The sequence below is a fragment of the Osmerus eperlanus genome, chromosome 25, assembly GCF_963692335.1.
Source record: "Osmerus eperlanus chromosome 25, fOsmEpe2.1, whole genome shotgun sequence".
Classification (NCBI taxonomy): domain Eukaryota; kingdom Metazoa; phylum Chordata; class Actinopteri; order Osmeriformes; family Osmeridae; genus Osmerus; species Osmerus eperlanus.
In genome coordinates this window covers 10,054,931-10,073,369 of record NC_085042.1, presented here as the reverse complement: position 1 = coordinate 10,073,369, position 18,439 = coordinate 10,054,931, and the positions used below count along the sequence as shown (strand labels likewise).

At 47.3% G+C, this 18,439-nt stretch overlaps 1 protein-coding gene across 4 annotated transcripts in view; it reads left to right on the top strand.

Annotated features, from left to right (window-relative positions):
* The first annotated feature begins 202 nt into the window (after positions 1-202).
* Positions 203-18,439, top strand: part of slc20a2 (solute carrier family 20 member 2) — a 36,887-nt gene continuing 18,650 nt past the window's right edge. Inside the window, exons 1-2 of one of the 4 annotated variants that reach the window (XM_062451962.1) lie at positions 203-322; positions 735-972. The gene's annotated coding sequence lies outside the window, so the exon portion shown is untranslated. Of the gene's footprint in view, positions 323-572; positions 973-14,224; positions 14,350-18,439 lie in introns of those variants that run through there. The other 3 variants (XM_062451964.1, XM_062451961.1, XM_062451963.1) reach the window with 3 other exon arrangements.

Genomic DNA, 18,439 nt, shown 5'->3' with positions numbered 1-18,439 from the left:
AGCATGTGTTGTTTAGTGTTGGTGACTGAACAGAATGAGACATTTCTTAATTTTTTACATAAAAATACTACTATTTTTTATCACGTTGCTTTTTGCACTATACATTCAGGGGACATAATTTCCAGCTCAATACACTGCGATCTCCCCTCCCTCTCGCGCGTTGCTGTTCACTGCACAGTTACGTAACATTCTGTGTCTATACCCCGGTTCGCACGTGGCCGTACGATCATAAAAGGAAATTCCATATGATATTCACCATATGATATTAAAGGTATTCGTATCATTTCGGCGTCTTTTTCGTGACTGAGTGGTCTTTTTAACGGTGAAAACCCAAGTCATTCGTCTTAATGTTAGACAATAGCTTACAATTTGTCCTGGGGAAAAGATTTGAACAACTGAACGTTTGTTCAAAGGGAATATTTTTCAACTCAAATATTTACAAAGCATGTCTCGTGTCTACCATTGATAGTCTACAGGTCGAGTGTGCAGCGACACGAGACCATAACGTTCACCACGTGAGGTAGAGTGTACATATAATTATATATCTGGCAAAGACGGCGTGCAGTAGCCTAGCCCGCAGTGGCCTTGAGGAAACCAAACAATTCTGAGAGGGGTCTGTCTGTCTCTCACCAAACCAACAATACGCCCTAACCTCCAAGACCACAGCGCTCTCACACACACGCACATTTCTCAATCTCACGCACGCAAACGCGTTTTCCCTTCCTCATCCAAAGCTGTACTGAGCCACTGACGCTGATCCCCCAAACGCCCGGATGCACGCGAGAGACATTCACAGCAACATGGTTGTTTGATTCGGATGCGGATGAACCGTCGGGACTGAGTGTCGGAATCTCCTTGTCTCCACTAACCCACGAGAACCCACGCGGCGACCAGCACAACAGACGTTCAGGGAAAGATATTTTACATTGAGAAAAGGGAACGACACGTATTTTGGTGTCGCATTCACCGCTGGTAAGTACATTTCAGTAGTACATTTCTGCCATGACCTCGATGACAATCTGTTGAATTTTTTGTTGTGATTTCGAAATCATAGCTTATTATGGGTTGAGTAAACTGCGCATAAACCAACCGTCTTGAGAAACAGGCCGGTAAGTCTCTTCATACACAAATGTTGTTTTCAGTCATTTCAACATAACGCACATCACAGCAGCGGTTATGTGACAATTACTCGTTATGTCTTACACAACCAACGGCACGAGGAGCAGGATATTCGTTTTTGTTCTCAGCCTGCGTTGTTTGGAACTGTAGCTATATTGGAGACAATAGAAACAATGTCCCAAGTAGCCACTATCACTGGGGTCCACTGTGAGAGGGTACTGCACGTGCGTCGCCATTAAGTTTTAACATCAAATCAAATCAAATTTATTTGTATAGCCCTTTTTACACGCAAGCATGTCACAGAGGGCTTCACATATGCCCATAGAACTGCCCCTCAACCAACCTAAACCCTCAAGGAAGACAAGGAAAAACTCCCAAAAAACTCAACAGGAGAAAAAAATGGAAGAAACCTTGGGAGGAGCAATTCAGAGAGGGATCCCCTCCTCCAGAGACGGTTGTAACATTGTAATTGTCCCTCGGGGGCATTATCTACCATTATGAATGAGCTCGATAAACGATCGAGTTGACAATCGGTACACCTTCAGCCATTTAAAGTGCACTTGGGCGGGAGTCAAGGTTTGATCGGACAACGGTGGATGTGGACCGGAGTTTAGCGCATGTGTCTTTCTGCTATGTCGGCTTAGTCAATGATCTTTCATGTGGCGATGGTATTTGGAGCTACTCAACTGAGCATGCGCACAGAACTGCATTCTCGACGATCATCTCCAAATGTGGTAGATGCATCCGTGCGTACCCTGCGTGAATGCCCCAGAGTCAGTTTGCTGTTTGCCAATTCAAGCCACAACAATGTCACGGGATTTCAGTGGCGTTGTGTGAATTTCACAGCGTTGTATTGAGAGACTGCATGGCGAGGATTTAGAGCAAGGTCAGGGGAGAGAAATTGTTCCACTCAGGCAACAACTCGGCCTAGCTGATTGCCATTATGCGGACGGTTTGCAAGTTAACTTATGTAGGATCTGCAGTTGTCTACTGCATCAGGAGGATCTGACTCCAATCTTACAAGACTAGTGCAGGCTGATGATGGCTCTATCATATCCATAAAGAAGATATGAGTATCTGTAGGATAATACATAGATTAGATATCTTCAAACCATTTTACCCGCGCTTCACGGTTTTTATTCATTCAAAGAATACAGAATCAATTTAATATAACATGAAACATACACATTATGTACATTTAACATAATGTTATATTATGTTATGTCACCCTTTGTACCAGCATTTACATTTTGTACCTTAGCTAAGTAGCAGCCCTCTATACCTGAATGTGGGATTGCAGTTCATTCTCTTTTAAAGAAAAATGCACAGCATGTTGTCAATGTGCCTCTCTCCCTCCCTCCCCCCCCACATATAGAAATTACTTGACATTCATGTCCTGTGTATCTGTAGGAGACTGTATGTCATTGAAACAAGTGCTCACTCATGATATCTTCTGATAAAGAGGATAGTATTTACAGCACACATCATTTCCTGTTCCATGTTATCCAAGACAGTTCTCATTGTGAAGAGTAGATCGAGTCCCCATGTGAAAGAACTGCATTTATGTTGTGAATAGCTCAATGCCTGGCCCATTGAGAAGCACCACATTTGTGTTGGTAGACACGTTTAAATGATGAGTATGCCTTCCTCTGCTCTTGTACAGCTGGCTGGTTGTTTTCAAGGGCGTAGTGTAAAGGGAGTGATTCATGCAGCAGGTTGTGTTGGGGTTGGGTGGGGTTAGTGAGCAGGCAGCATGGTTGACTTTCTCCTGTTTTCATAGGACAAAAGAGATGGATAACCAATCCTGCTCCACCTCTTCACGCTGCTGACGGGTTTATGAGCCTGACAGACATGTCTGGATTGGTACTATGTTCACACACTTTGAGTGGTTTCGTGTGTGTGTGTGTGTTGCGCGTGTGTGTGTGAGGAGAACAACTGAGCACTAACTTTGTTGTTTAGCAAAAACAGCAAAAGCTGAACTTGACTAGCTGTGGAGTGAGTTTGCACGTCTGTGTTCTTACAGTAAAGCAATCTATACATCTCGCAGCAGTTTACAGTTCCCACACACAGTCCTGCTGTCAGCACTCATGTATTTCCATCCCTGTGTCGCCCTGCAAACATCTCCACACGTGTCAGGTGTGTTTGATACTACTTGTATCACTGTAGATGTTTGTCCATGAAGCTGTCTTGACTGCAGGAGACCTGATGTGTCCTCCCACCTGTAAGGTTCAGGTGAGCTTCAGTAGCTCTTCAGATCCTTCAGGACTCCTTGTCATCCTGGCGTCCTGGGCACAGAGCATCACGTTGTCTGAATGGAAATGTGGGTAATCTTAGATCACCCAAATAGAAATTTCTGGAATTATAATGAAGAGCTTTTCCATGACGATAACTATGCCCCATGCAGTCAGGCTTGCTGCCAGAGGGGAAGGAGTCATGTGGCTGTGGGTGTGTCAGTGAGGAGGGAGGGAGGGGGGGAGTCAGAGAAGGCCGTGCCTAAGCGTCCCACCTCGACCATCAAACACAATCACTCTTATGTTTGAGCCCTTCTTCACCATGGCAACATCAAAAGCCACAGAGCAATTTTCTCGAGACTCTTGCATGTCTGTGTGTGTGTGTGTGTCTGTTTGTATGTTGGGTCTGGACTTTTTAATCTTTATTGTCCCCAATAGAGATCATGTCACACAGCAGTTATGTCGCTCAGCAAGTCTGACAGTGAGGAGGGAAGAAGCTCCGCTTATATGAGACCGCGGCGGAGGCTGGGGATGAGGCTGGGGATGGGGCTTGGGATGAGGCTGGGGGCTGGGGATGAGGCTGGGGATGAGGCTGGGGGCTGGGGATGAGGCTGGGGGCTGAGGATGAGGCTGGGGGCTGAGGCTGGGGGCTGAGGATGAGGCTGGGGATGAGGCTGGGGGCTGGGGATGAGGCTGGGGGCTGAGGATGAGGCTGGGGGCTGAGGCTGGGGGCTGGGGATGAGGCTGGGGGCTGAGGCTGGGGGCTGAGGCTGGGGGCTGAGGATGAGGCTGGGGGCTGAGGATGAGGCTGGGGGCTGAGGATGAGGCTGGGGGCTGAGGCTGGGGGCTGAGGATGAGGCTGGGGGCTGGGGCTGGGGGCTGAGGATGAGGCTGGGGGCTGGGGCTGGGGGCTGAGGATGAGGCTGGGGGCTGAGGCCCAAAGAGAAGAAAAAGGGAGAAGCAAGACAGGATGGGAACACGTGTCACGGGCTCGAGAGCAAGTTAAAGCAGTCTCAATGTCCGTGAAAAACACAGTGAAAACTGCTAGTTTTCATCTCTCCTGCTTTTCTTTATTTTCAAATCGTTTCATCGGTCAAACGTTTTGAATGTGAGTCAATGTGACCTTTGCACCTGGCTTCTGACAACACTATTCAACACGTCCATGCTGCTGTCTGCATGCTTGCACAACCTGTTTAGTCAAAATGGCAGAGTCACTGCATTCTAGTGTTCCCTGGTTCTTTCCTCTGCAGCAGTAGAAAGTTCTTGCTGTTTGTGGTGCAGTTCTGTTTGGCCTGACTGCACCAAGTTCAATATTGGCCGTGTATCAGTGAGCAGACAAAGCGGAGAGCAACGTGGTCGTTTACATTGACGTTGTCTAGGGTCCAAACTGTGGACCTTGTTGTTGTTCAGCTAGCGCGAATCTCATTTGATTTGTTAGTGTCCTGGTATGTGTTTTACCTTGTATCACAGAGCATTTCCAGTTTGTCTTTAAGATATATTTTTCTTTATAAAATGTATCATTTTTCATGCTTTATTGGGCGGGTTGTAAGTGAAGTGTGAGAGAAGAGGGAGAGAGACATGCAGCAAAGAGCCAAGACCGGATTCAAACCCAGGCCAGTAAGGCCTCAGCCTTCATGGTATGCACCCTGTGAGCTGGGCGCCCCATTCCAAAGGCTTTTTGGCCCACTTTCCTGTGGCCTGGCCCCCACTCCCCCCAGACTCCCTCTGCCTGGCCCATGGTGCTGGTACCGAGCCCACATCCTGGTCCTGGTCCTGGTGCTGGTACCGAGCCCACAGCCTGGTCCTGGTGCTGGTGCTGGTACCGAGCCCACAGCCTGGTCCTGTTGCTGGTCCTGGTGCTGGTACCGAGCCCACAGCCTGGTCCTGGTGCTGGTACCGAGGCCTGTATCGCAGCAAAGCCACACAGAGCTTCTCTTGTGCTCTGTTGCGATGGTGTAAGCTATGCTAATGACGGGCTTACAGATCTGACATGGGAGGCATGCCCATCTTATTTTGGGGACAGTGGGATGGAAGTGACCCGGTTGGTCAGGGGACAGCTCTGCCTGGGCTGTCAGGGAGACAGGGAGCTGTCTGCCTGCAGGTGTGGGGTCTTTTTGGGGCTTGAAAATAACAGCAAAGTGCTGTGGGGGGTGAGGGTTGAGCTGAAGGTTGGTGTGTGGGAGGGTGGACCAGGTGCAGGAGGGTAGCGTAGGCATGTGCAGTGGCTCTGTGTGGTCACAGAAACACTATCCTGGGTCTGAGCAACTCTGGGAGCAACGCCTGTCAATCACCTCCGAATCTAAACCTCTCATAATAATTATGTAAAAAACAAATAAATAATATTCTGATGAAGAGGATCAGACCCTGTAGTCATTTTGGAGAAGCGCTTTTAACTGCAATCACAGTTCTCTTTAGAAAAGTCCTACATGTGACAGAAAGTTGTGATTTATAAACATAGCTTTGTACACACATGAATGTTTCCAGTGATCAATCTGAACTAATGCTAGAATCTCATAATCCCTACTGTGGTCAAGTGGTGCCAAGAACAAAGTAAATCATGTTTTCTTGTTCGGCCTGAAGTTGTTCTCATTATTCCTAGCAGATCGTTTCGAGCTCTCGTACTGGATGTGGGGCGTTTGTAAACAGACGTCTCCTGGTTTCTCCTCACCTCCTTTAGAGGGTCAATGCTGAGACTCTCAACCCCTCAAAACCTGAGTTCCTCGGGTGATCCTCACGCCAAATCCTCACCTCTGGAGCTAGGTTTCCACCTCAAGATCTCTAAATGTGGTCGTCTGTGTTTGGGTCTGTTAATCATTCTCAGTTCTACCAGTCTGGCTGCTCCCCATAGCTGGACGTTCCTTCACCAATCTTCTGTTTCACAATGACTGAGCCCGCTGTTCTCCAGGGAAGTTCCGTCGCTGTAGCAACGCTTTACAACCGTCTCCAGGTCTGTGAAGGTCCTCTGACCTTCTGCTTTATTACTGAGAGGGTTCGTTCTGACTCGCACTGTGAACTGTCAGACACTTACTAGTATATGTGTCTTTCTAAATCCTGTCCTTTGTTGTTGTCGTGAGAAACATTCACAAGGTAAACAGGATCCCAGCGTGTCACAGTGAAGGGTCTGGATGTTTGTGTTAAAAAAATAAACGTTGGTACATTTGCTGTGGGGTATTATGTGTCGATTGTTAAGAAGTTTTCAAGTCCATTTAAAATGTAAGCTGTAACAAAATGTGGAGGAATTGTAATACTTTCTGAATAAACGGTAGTTTATTAAGTAGAAATGTGCTAATCTTTGCCTCGGTCAGACTGATACTCAAACAAGCAAGATGTCGGAGCTCTTGTGAGTGGGTTAAGGGTGAGAACTTGGTTTTGTCCAACAGTTTGGGCTGTTTGAACAGGTGTGTGTGTATGCACGTTCTTGCATAGTGGGTGGGAATGTGCAAGCCTGGCTTAGTTTCACAGGCCCTGATGGGTTTAAGAGAAAGTGTACTGTGTTTGACAAATGAAGGATTTGTCAAAGAACTTACTTGTCAAAGTAAGACTTGATGAATGCATGAGTGTGTGGTTCTGTAGAGGGTTAGACTCCATGTAAGGATGCCGGCTAGCGGGCTGATCGCTGGACAGCCTCATGTGACACGGCTATTTGTAGCCCGTCGTCCCTCCTCGTCCTCTGCCTTCACTAGCAGGATATGTGACACCTCTGGAGGGAGATTCTGCACGGTGTAATGGTGGCCCAGGGGAGCCACCATTAAAGCCACATCGAGAGTTAGATGCCTACCTGCCCGCTAACATTTTTGATGCCACTTTCTAACGCGATTCTCAGAAGCCTAGGGCCAATTAAGAATGCCCTGGCCTCAATCCAGCCTCTGGGTTAGGGTCTCTGGATAAAACAGCAGAGATTCCTGTGCAACGTTTCCCTTCCTGCGCCCTGAGGACACTTGCGTGTGCCATGACGGCGATTTCGGATTTAATTCAAGAGAAAAAGGTCATTAAAATATGGGAGATTACGGTGTTTCATTAGAACTGTATGAAGCTGTCACTCAAGGAGGACATATTTATAGTTTCACAAAGTACATCACTTCCTTTGACAGCAAGAGACCCCTAGAGTGCTAGTCTAGACACAGCAGGCCCTGCCATCCATGCCCTGCCATCCATGCCCTGCCATCCAGGCCCTGCCATCCAGGCCCTGCCATCCAGGCCCTGCCATCCAGGCCCTGCCATCCAGGCCCTGCCATCCAGGCCCTGCCATCCAGGCCCTGCCATCCAGGCCCTGCCATCCAGGCCCTGCCATCCAGGCCCTGCCATCCAGGCCCAGGCAATCAATCACGTTTATTTATAAAGCATATTTAAAAAGATGTTTTTTACCAGAGGGCTGTCCAATATCTATCTTCAAATCCACAAAAATAGTTGACAAACTATGCACACACACAACTATACACAAAAATACATATCAAGTTGACAAAACAACAGATTTTGATGCTGCTGGATTTCTGCGCAGTCCTCGTCCTCCCAGATTGAATGCTTTCCTCACGTCTTCAGTCGTCATCCTTCTGATGGCTGTGGTCATCCTTCTGATGGTTGTGGTCATCCTTCTGATGGCTGTGGTCATCCTTCTGATGGTTGTGGTCATCCTTCTGATGGCTGTGGTCATCCTTCTTATGGTTGTGGTCATCCTTCTGATGGCTTCCTCACACACCTTCTGGAGGTTTCACTCAGTAAAACTGGTCTGAATGATGTAATCAGCAGCTGTGACTGTTCAGACATGCTTTATTCCAGTGCAGCCTGGTGACTTTGTACAGGACCTCATTTTACTAGTGTTCGGATGCGGCCTGGATGAGTCAGTTCGTACATGAATCAACATCTGTGTTCTTTCATGAGTGTTGCTGCACCTCTGTTGGGGCTGAACAGGGAAGCGCTGGCTTGTTTACGTTGCAGCGCTGGAGGTGTTATTACCAAGCTGGGGGGGGGGGGGGGGGGGTTAGCCCTGTGTTAGTCAAGCCAGGGAAAGTAAAAGCTAAAAACAAAAACAAACTTGTATATGTTGAGTAAGGATTTGGAAGACTCATCATTCAAATAACTGTCAAATCTACCAGATCACTAGTAGTTTGATACTAGGTTTAAATAGCATCTAGCCCACTTGTGAGTACAGCAGTTTGTACTCACATTATACACAGCCAGCCAGCTCTTGGTTTGATGATAAAACCGCCAACAATGTGATTTACAAAATCCAATCTAAAGTCTTTTTGTACCCAAGACAATTTTAGCCTCAAAACAAAGACTTTCTGGGACAAGGATGAAGGCTGGGCTTGGATAAGGGGCGGGTCTGGCCCAGTGATTCCCCCTGCTGGTGGGGCAGGGTGGGGCTCCCTGCTGGTGGGGCAGGGTGGGGCCTCCAGGGTTACTAGCAGCTAAAACCAGCCCTGTTCTCCTGTGTGTCGCCGGAACACGAGCAGACCACCTGTCACAAAGACTTGTCCTCAGAGGGAACCCACTGCGACAAAACACACACCCTCACACACACACACCCTCACACACAGTCACAACACACACCCTCACACACAGTCACAACACACACCCTCACACACAGTCACAACACACACCCTCACACACAGTCACAACACACACCCTCACACACAGTCACAACACACACCCTCACACACAGTCACAACACACACCCTCACACACAGTCACAACACACACCCTCACACACAGTCACAACACACACCCTCACACACAGTCACAACACACACCCTCACACACAGTCACAACACACACCCTCACACACAGTCACAACACACACCCTCACACACAGTCACAACACACACTCTCACAAACACACACACCTGGTCAGTTGGCAGAGCAACATGCAGTAGGATGTTTGCTACAAATATCACAAAGGCAAACTGTGAAACTGTTGGAGAAATGTGAAAATAAAGCCACAGTGTTTGATGCTTTATTTGAGTAAATGAGACCTCATTCTCCACAGACGAAGGCAATAACCTCATTTCCTTGTTGTGGGATTTTGTTTTGTTTTTCGCTTTATGAGATTCCTGTCCAGTACTGTGGTCACAGATCAGTCGTCGTGTACAGCTAAGATGTCCTGTTTTAACAGACATGATCTCCAGTACTACACATCATCAGGAGCAGAGATGTTTCCTGATGTCAGAGAGCAGAGGTTTATAGGACTGTCCTTCCCTCATCAGTCCCCCCCCAAGCTGTCCCCAGGCAAGGCTTGTTATGTACAATTGCCAAACCCCCTCTTAAAGATGTTCTGATCCTCAAGAAAATTTATTGGACTCAAAGTCCAATTCATGCTGCATTAAAAAAAACATATACTACATACATGTGTTGAAACAGCCGCAACAATCTCCACCCTCCACATGCCTGTCATACTGTACATGGTGTATATGAACATCACAGCATGGTTTCTGCCTGTGGTCATGGGTCTGGTGGGGCAGGCTGGTGTGTGGAGCTGACCACTCCACAGGAGGTAGCTGTCTGTCTGACCACGCCACAGGAGGTAGCTGTCTGTCTGACCACGCCACAGGAGGTAGCTGTCTGTCTGACCACTCCACAGGGGGTAGCTGTCTGTCTGATCACTCCACAGGGGGTAGCTGTCTGTCTGACCACTCCACAGGAGGTAGCTGTCTGTCTGACCGCTCCACAGGAGGTAGCTGTCTGTCTGACCGCTCCACAGGAGGTAGCTGTCTGTCTGACCACTCCACAGGAGGTAGCTGTCTGTCTGACCGCTCCACAGGAGGTAGCTGTCTGTCTGACCGCTCCACAGGGGGTAGCTGTCTGTCTCAGATAAGGAGAAGCTCTTTGGGATACATGAGGAGGCTCTGAATGTCGTTTTTTGTTTGCTTTACTTGATAGTGTTCTTCAGAGGCATCTTTTGAAAAGCTAGTATGCTGTCTGGCTTTGGGGATTCTAAAGCTACACTTAAGTCACGGAAGGAATCATGAATTCTTAAACATTTCGAAAATGTGTCTCCACGTGTCATCTGCAGAGGAAATCACATTGAGGAATGCTCTCCCCCCTCCCCCCACTGACACACAAACCTGTGATAAGTCTCTTCTGATTGGACGTCCAGGAGACTGGCTGTCAGACCCAGAGCTACCCCAGAGTGTGACCGAGGTCGGTTCCCGTTAAGTGTTGCAACCTCGCGACGCCCCTCGCCTCTAAAACAGGACGACGAAAGTCACAATGAGGTTTCAGTGTGGTGGAGTCGTCATGTGAGATTCCTCTCCTTATTGTGACAGCCCCGGCCCTGCATTCCTCCTCCGCTCAGCATGGGCCATTAGCTCGGACACGCATTTGAGTATTAAATGGCGTTTTCACCTACAATAACAGTCCTGAGGTAATCCTCTGACTCGCTGGCCTAATCCTCTGGCTCCTGAAGCCCCCGGGGAGAGACGTGAGCGCGGGCCTCCTGACCAGGAGAGACGTGGGCCTCCTGACCAGGAGAGACGTGGGCCTCCTGACCAGGAGAGACGTGGGCCTCCTGACCAGGAGAGACGTGGGCCTCCTGACCAGGAGAGACGTGGGCCTCCTGACCAGGAGAGACGTGGGCCTCCTGACCAGGAGAGACGTGGGCCTCCTGACCAGGAGAGACGTGGGCCTCCTGACCAGGAGAGACGTGGGCCTCCTGACCAGGAGAGACGTGGGCCTCCTGACCAGGAGAGACGTGGGCCTCCTGACCAGGAGAGACGTGGGCCTCCTGACCAGGAGAGACGTGGGCCTCCTGACCAGGAGAGACGTGGGCCTCCTGACCAGGAGAGACGTGGGCCTCCTGACCAGGAGAGACGTGGGCGGGGGCCTCCTGACCAGGAGAGACGTGGGCGGCAGGTCTCCCTGCGCTGCCTGCATGTGCTGGGTTGCAGCTACTAATGCTGTTACACGGGTCATGTGCTGAAAGCCAGGATTTGGATCTGTAGGATCCGGCTTAGGGTAGCCCGGGTGCACACACACACAAACACACACCCTCATACAAATACAAACACTCACTCACAAATCAACATTGAATTGACATAAGTACATTCAGACAGGCATGTTACAAACACACAACACTGTTTGGCTGACACATGGTTTTCCCTTCATACTTTTTCCATCGACAGTCATCACAATGAAACATGAAGCGCTTAGTTTGCAGCCTATACTGTTGGAATGTACAGACTGCATTCAGACCTCTTAGCTTTATCCACAAATGTTTATATTGAAAAACATGAAATGGAGACATTTTGCATTGACATTCAAGCTGTGCTTGTGAGAGGGCAGCAGTAGTGAGGATGTAGAGAGAGGGCAGAGAGGAGAGGAGGCTAGGAGGGGAGGCTAGGAGGGCAGAGAGGAGGCTAGGAGGGGAGGCTAGGAGGGCAGAGAGGAGGCTAGGAGGGGAGGCTAGGAGGGTAAGAGGACGGAGCGTGGGGTCGGAGGCGGGAGCTTCAGCCCTGCGCCCCGGGAGCAGAACGTGACACTTGTGTGTTTGTTGACTTCACTTGTCTGCAATGTTTCCTGCTGATCTGAGGGTAGTTATCACTGATGGGGGGCTGTCCCCTCACACACACACACTCCCAAGAAGGTCCAACCGGATGGGTCAGTGAATTTGACTCTCTTTTTAAGGTCCGTTCTCGGAGGTGAGGAATGTTCTCTTTTCTTGTGGCAGGTTATTTTGAGCGGTGTTGTTGAGGTGGCATCGTCCAGCCCTGAGTTGGGTTTCAGCTGAGCATCTGAGAGATGATTGGCTGGTCCTGGACGATGGTGGAAGGAGAAGCATGACCAGGAAGGGACTCGCTGTGGTCGGCAGAGACTGAGGACGTTTCACTGTTTTAAAGATATCTTTTTGGGGGCATTTTTCATGCTTTCAAGTGGTTTCAAGTGGTTTCAAGTGAAGTGTGACAGGAAAGGCAGAGAGAGAGAGAGAGAGAGAGAGAAAGGGAGGGAGGGAGACATGCAGCAAATGGCCCAGGCCGGATTTGAACCCAGTGGAAAAATCTGCATTGGCCGTATGGCCATTGATCTGCACCAGTATATTATTTGTTGTTACTCATGAATGGTATAAATTGGATCACTTTACTGAAAATGCTGTACTCAATACCTGTCTTAGGTTACGTGAGTCACTACCAACTTGTGGGGGAGCAAGTCTCACAAGGCCTTGAAACTTGAGAGAGTTGACCTTAAGAGGAGAATTTAGACATGGGACTCCCTCAACACTGCCAGAGTGGGGAGGATGTTTGTTGTAGTTACGACTCTGCTTTTGTTGTGTGTGTTCGAGAGAGACGGTTTTAATGAATTTAAATTCCACTCAGCTTGGCACACGGTGACAAGCGCATATCATTAAAAAGAATAAAGATGTAAAGCTTTGTGATGATTCCCTCACACTCCTGCTTGTCAGGTGGTGGAGGAGAAGCAGGCTGGTGTGTTAGAGCAGCCGGGCTGATCCACAGCTCACCAGCCCGTATCTAAGGTCTCAATCAGCTGTCGTCTGCAATCACAAAGCATCATGGAACAGAGAACGTCACAGAAACCTCATTACATGCACCCACACTCCAGCCTTCCGCCCAGCCCTCCTCCACCTCCCTGCAGCACGGGAGAGAGGGGAGAGGGACGTGCATTAGAGACCCCCAAGCCTGATCCACTCTCCCTGCTCTCTTCAGAAACCCTGCTGCAGTTTACCAAACGTGAAGAACCAGATTCTCAAGTGCGTTTTTACTGTTTGTGTCGTGACCTCAAAAGGTTTTCCTGCTCCTGTTGACCGTAGACAGTGATTGGTTTCAGTCTGTCCAGTCAGATCTACTCAGACATGCTTTTATCCTTTCTTTTGTTAAGAGCCTCTGTCTCCTGGTTTTCTGTGAAAAAGACTGTTCTGCTCCACTTTGAAAGGAGCAATTGTGCCAGAGAGAAAGAGAGAGAAGAGAAAGAGAGAGAAGAGAGAGAGAGAAAGAGAGAGAGAGAAAGAGAGAGAGAGAAAGAGAGAGAGAGAAAGAGAAAGAGAGAGAGAGAAAGAGAGAGAAAGAGAGAGAGAAAAAAAGAGGGAGAGAGAGAGGTGTCTGAATCGTGACGTTGTCAAGGTTGGCGATTGAGTGAGTGCACGTGATTAAAATATCACATGCTTGAATAAAATAATGACAGGTCTGAAAAGACTTCCTTGAGACATGACCCTTCTAGGACTGTTTTTCTCTCTCTCATCCCATCTCCCTCTCATCCCATCTCCCTCTGTCATCCCATCTCCCTCTCTCATCCCATCTCTCTCATCCCATCTCTCCCTCTCATCCCATCTCTCTCATCCCATCTCCCTCTCTCATCCCATCTCCCTCTTTCATCCCATCTCTCTCTCATCCCATCTCTCTCTCATCCCATCTCCCTCTCTCATCCCATCTCTCTCTCATCCCATCTCCCTCTCATCTCATCTCCCTCTCTCATCCCATCTCTTTCTCATCCATCTCCCTCTCTCATCCCATCTCCCTCTCTCATCCCATCTCTGTCTTACTGAACAGCTGTCCTCATCCAGGAATTGCAGTGCAGCTTTATTCAGTATTGTGTTTCAGATGCCCTTGGTCTGACTGCGCATCGTTTCCTGTCTGTGAGCCCTCGCGCCCCCTCCTCTCTGTCAACCCCCCCTCCCACCACGTGTCTTTGTGTGCTATTGGCTCCCTTGTCTGTCCTCTGGCTGCCGTCAGCCAGTCAGGAGAGTCCCCGCCCCCTCCCTGGCTTGTGATAGGTTGGGAGCGGTTGGGATGCAGATGTCGTCCTTTAAGAATCTGTCTAGACGTGGCTGCTGGTGATGCCTCCTGCCTGCTCCATACAACCTGCGGATTCTGACGGCTCTCTCTATCTCTCTCTTTTTCGGATTCTCCATCTCTTTATCTGTCTGTTCATCTTTATCTCTCTTTCTTCATCTGTCTATCTATCCATCTCTCTCTGTCTTTGTCTCTCTCTCTCTCCCTCCCTCCTGCCTTTCACTTCCTCTTATTTGAGTAGGCGCTGCATGCATGGGATGAAGGTGGGTGTAGCTGATTGAATGTCAGGATCTCTCTCTCTCCTGTGTGTCAGAGTATGCTGCTGGGTCAGCCTGGATCCACAGGAAGTGGTGTGGTGTGTTGGTCAGTGTGAGCTGTAGGTGTCTCTTGTCTGCTGTGGTCAGTGTGGAGCATCATTCCTGCCCTGCGTGTGTCTGGTGTCTCCCTGCAGTATGTTGTGAATGTGTGGTACTGGAGGATTGTGAATGTGTGGTACTGGAGGATTGTGAATGGCTTTAATACTGCTGCATCTATCGTAACGACAGTTTTCCTGTTCATAAATCTGTTTAAACGTGGCCTGGGTTCAAATCCGGACATGGCCCTTTTTTTTTTTCCACTGGAATCTCCTGGCTGGGGGATGATGGTGTTCGGAAAGCACCTCAGCACAGAAGACCTAGAGCAGGGACTCCCAACCTGTGGATGTAATACAGGTGGGCTGCCAAACCAATGAAAACAACTAAAGTATGAAAAAATAATATATCTAAATATTTATATATATATACTGTTGGTAAATAATTATTAAAATCCTTACAAATTCTAAAATGACATTTTGCCTCTAATTCAGCATGACTGAAACGCCAATAGCTTATATTGTACATTACACATCAAGATGTACAAAGGATTCTATGTTCCTGCCTTTCAAGCTAAATTTGTTCAAATTGTAGGCATCGAGCTACATCGACAACTAGAGAGGGTACAATTTCTGGGGAAATTGTAGGGTGTGCTTGCTTGCGTCGGTTGCACAGGGGTCCGTTTTTGAATGACATTTTTACAACTGATATTTCTGTATACTTAATATAAAAATGCATACTTATTATTTATAAAGATTACATAGATTAAAAGCATTTTTTTTGCTGCTCATTTACAACTGAAAATACGAGTGAAGTGTAGAATGAAATAGATGTCTTATTTCACCTGCAAGAGGCAGCCTCATCGTTGAATCAAAACGAATACATTTGGCAGACCGGTGTAAAAATTGACCTAATCTCTATGACTTAAACGTCCTTTTAAGTTTTCCCTTCTCGTGATATTTTCAGGCATTTAGCCTACTCATATTGCATTCATTAATAAAGAACCCCCTTTGAAGATTATTCTACAACGTTACCCGGCAGTAGAAGATGGAATCGTGATTCAAACGGTACCATCTGCTAACTGAAAATATGCCCCCAAAAACGTAAATAAGCTTGACATTTATTTAGTGGAAAATCGCTCATTCATAAAAAGCTCACTGGTAGCGATCAGTCAGTAACAACGCAAAATGCGATATAGCCTTGTGTGGAGAAGCTGCCCCGGTAAATTCTACTACTACGGTACAGTACTAGACTACAGTACTGTTGTGTTCGTCTTGGTAGCGATTGCGTTGGTTGAATTCGATTTAACGTTCCGTTGTACGGTTTAGGCTGAAATTAATTATTTTCATGAACAGACAAAGTTTAGTCTGTGGCAATGAAGTTAAGGTTAGTAGTTAGATAGATTTTTGATTTAAGTAAGGAGAGTGCCGAACATGTTCTGTCGCCGTTTGACTTCCTAAACAGCTGTGTCTCGCGTAGGCTACAGCGTTTCAGTGAGCAACACTGGTTTGAAACGACAGGTAATGATAATTTCACCCACAAATCGTTTACTTGTAATGTAATAAGAAATCCTACAACGAAAATGTATTTGTGAGGAATGTTTATTTTAACGATTGAAAACAGATGCATCATAGACCACTGTAGTATGTGTTGCCCGGGCAACACAGGCTAATGTCATGATGCTAATACTTCAGTGACATAGTAGACTACTGTTTCCGAAAGTAGATGTACTTCCTTAATAAAATCAGCTTATATTGTACATTACACGTCACAATTGTGTGTCATATCACAAAGTAAAATTAGTAAATAGTTATCACCCTGGCCTCTTTGCTTGTGGCGTTTCTGCAGCTGCCTTGCAGTAAAGCAGTTAGCTTAGCTATCTCCCAGAAGTTAACGAGCTGCTAAACTAATGTTCTGCTAGAGGTAGTCACGCGAGTTTTCGTGACGTTAGTGACGTAAGTAGCGTCATTGACTCTGGCTAGCAAGTTAGCCACCGTTAGCTTCACTTTTCGCCACAAAAACTTAATTTCCACTTACACCATGCAACGGAACGTAAATCCCAATAGAAGCAACTCAATCGCTACCAAGACGAAACTTTTGACACCTAGGTTGTCTATGTAGGCCAAATATTGACTGAGTTTTAGGGGGGCAAAAAGAATAATAAAAAGAATATATACGTGAGAGAACAAAGGTTGTGCCCTTGCCGAAGGCAAAGCACACCCAATAATATATATATATATATGAGAACAAAGGTTGTGCCCTTGCCGAAGGCAAAGCACACCCAATAACGAAGGTAAGGTCTATTTAACTCAGAGTAAAAGTAGCTAGCTCTAGCTATGTAGGATTTGGGCAGTAGCTAGGCTAGTTAGGTTTTAGCTACATTATAATGTACTCAATTATCTGTCAGCTTGCTTGCTAGTCGTTAATGTTAACTCGCACAAATAATTGGTCTGTCATATTTGTCCTCTATGGATAATGTAATGCAACATGCCTTTCTCAGTTTCTAACAAAAATCTGGAAACAGGAGAGATCTCTGTCAGGGCGACCTCTTATCGGTCAATGAAAAAAAGGTTATTAAAAGTCAAGTTTCTAACTTCACCGGAAGTTCTAGACCTGGCCTGGCTGAGGTAGTTACGCCGGTTACCTCTCTTTACTATGTGTGCTTACTGTGGCACTGATGGACACTTTGTCTTCTTTGATCGCTCAAAGAAATGTTGTGTTTGGCTCCCGGTGTTGTTAAACGTGTGATAAGCGCAAATGAAGTGAACAGATGTGTTGGGCGGCCGCAAAGATATTTGAGCTATGCAAGTGGGCCGCAAAGTGGAAAAGGTCGGGATTGGCTGACCTACAGTATTTCTAGAAACATCTGTACCATAGTTTGGACCACGGTTTGATGTGTAAAACAGCTTCGCCCATGTGACTGGGTTGTACACAACAGGTTAATGCCTGGAGAATGTCTTAGTCTGGCTTCCAAGCTGTTTACATTAATGCCCCTTCTACAATAGGCTTAGTGGGCTCTGAAAAATGTGCAACATTAATCTCTATAAACTGACTTTGATATTTGTGCCTCGTAAAGGGAGCGGGAGGGGTGCGGTTTGGGTTTGCATCTCTTGGTTGTAGATGTTTGAGGTTGGGTTTAAAACCCTGCAGAAATGCTTGGTGTGCTGTGTGTCACACTGTTTTCAACGTTCACATCCAAACCCTGTTATTGTGGCCGACTCCACTGGAGTAAACAGCGCGGTCTGGAACTTTCCAGCCCTGTCGTTAAAAAAAGTTTGTGTCAGATTTGGTTGCCTTTGTTTCCTTGTTGATCAGATTTCCAGCGGTCCCTCCTAAACACAGCTCTCTGAACAGTCTTACTGCTTTATACACTGAGCAGCTCTCTGAACAGTCTTACTGCTTTATACACTGAGCAGCTCTCTGAACAGTCTTACTGCTTTATACACTGAGCAGCTCTCTGAACAGTCTTACTGCTTTATACACTGAGCAGCTCTCTGAACAGTCTTCCTGCTTTATACACTGAGCTATGTGGAACTGAAGCACAGACAAACCACAAAGAAGCTTTAGACCGTTACAAATATTCCAGAACATTATAGGATGTGACATACTTGGCATTTATGACCTCACTTCCTGGTCCCGCCTCCCTGTGCTGACCATCACCAGATCAGCTGGAGTTGTTGACTTCCCTTGTGATTCTCTGGGTCTAAGCGCTATGTAAACATGCTGATACTGTTATCCGTACAGCACTGCAGTCTTAAATGAAATCCATAAACATGCTTTTGTTAGCTGAGAAAAGCCCCTGGTTTGAGTTACGTTGGACTTCCTGTTTCTGCTCTGGACGTTGTAGTCATGGAGCTAGTGGAGGAGGAAGCGGTTTGACTGGAGGATTTACACATCCAACCTGGTTGGAGGAGGTGGTGGTACAACAGGGTAAATGTTTGTTCTAATGCTAAGGGTGCTAATGCTAAGGGTGCTAATGCTAAGGGTGGCATTCAGAATTATG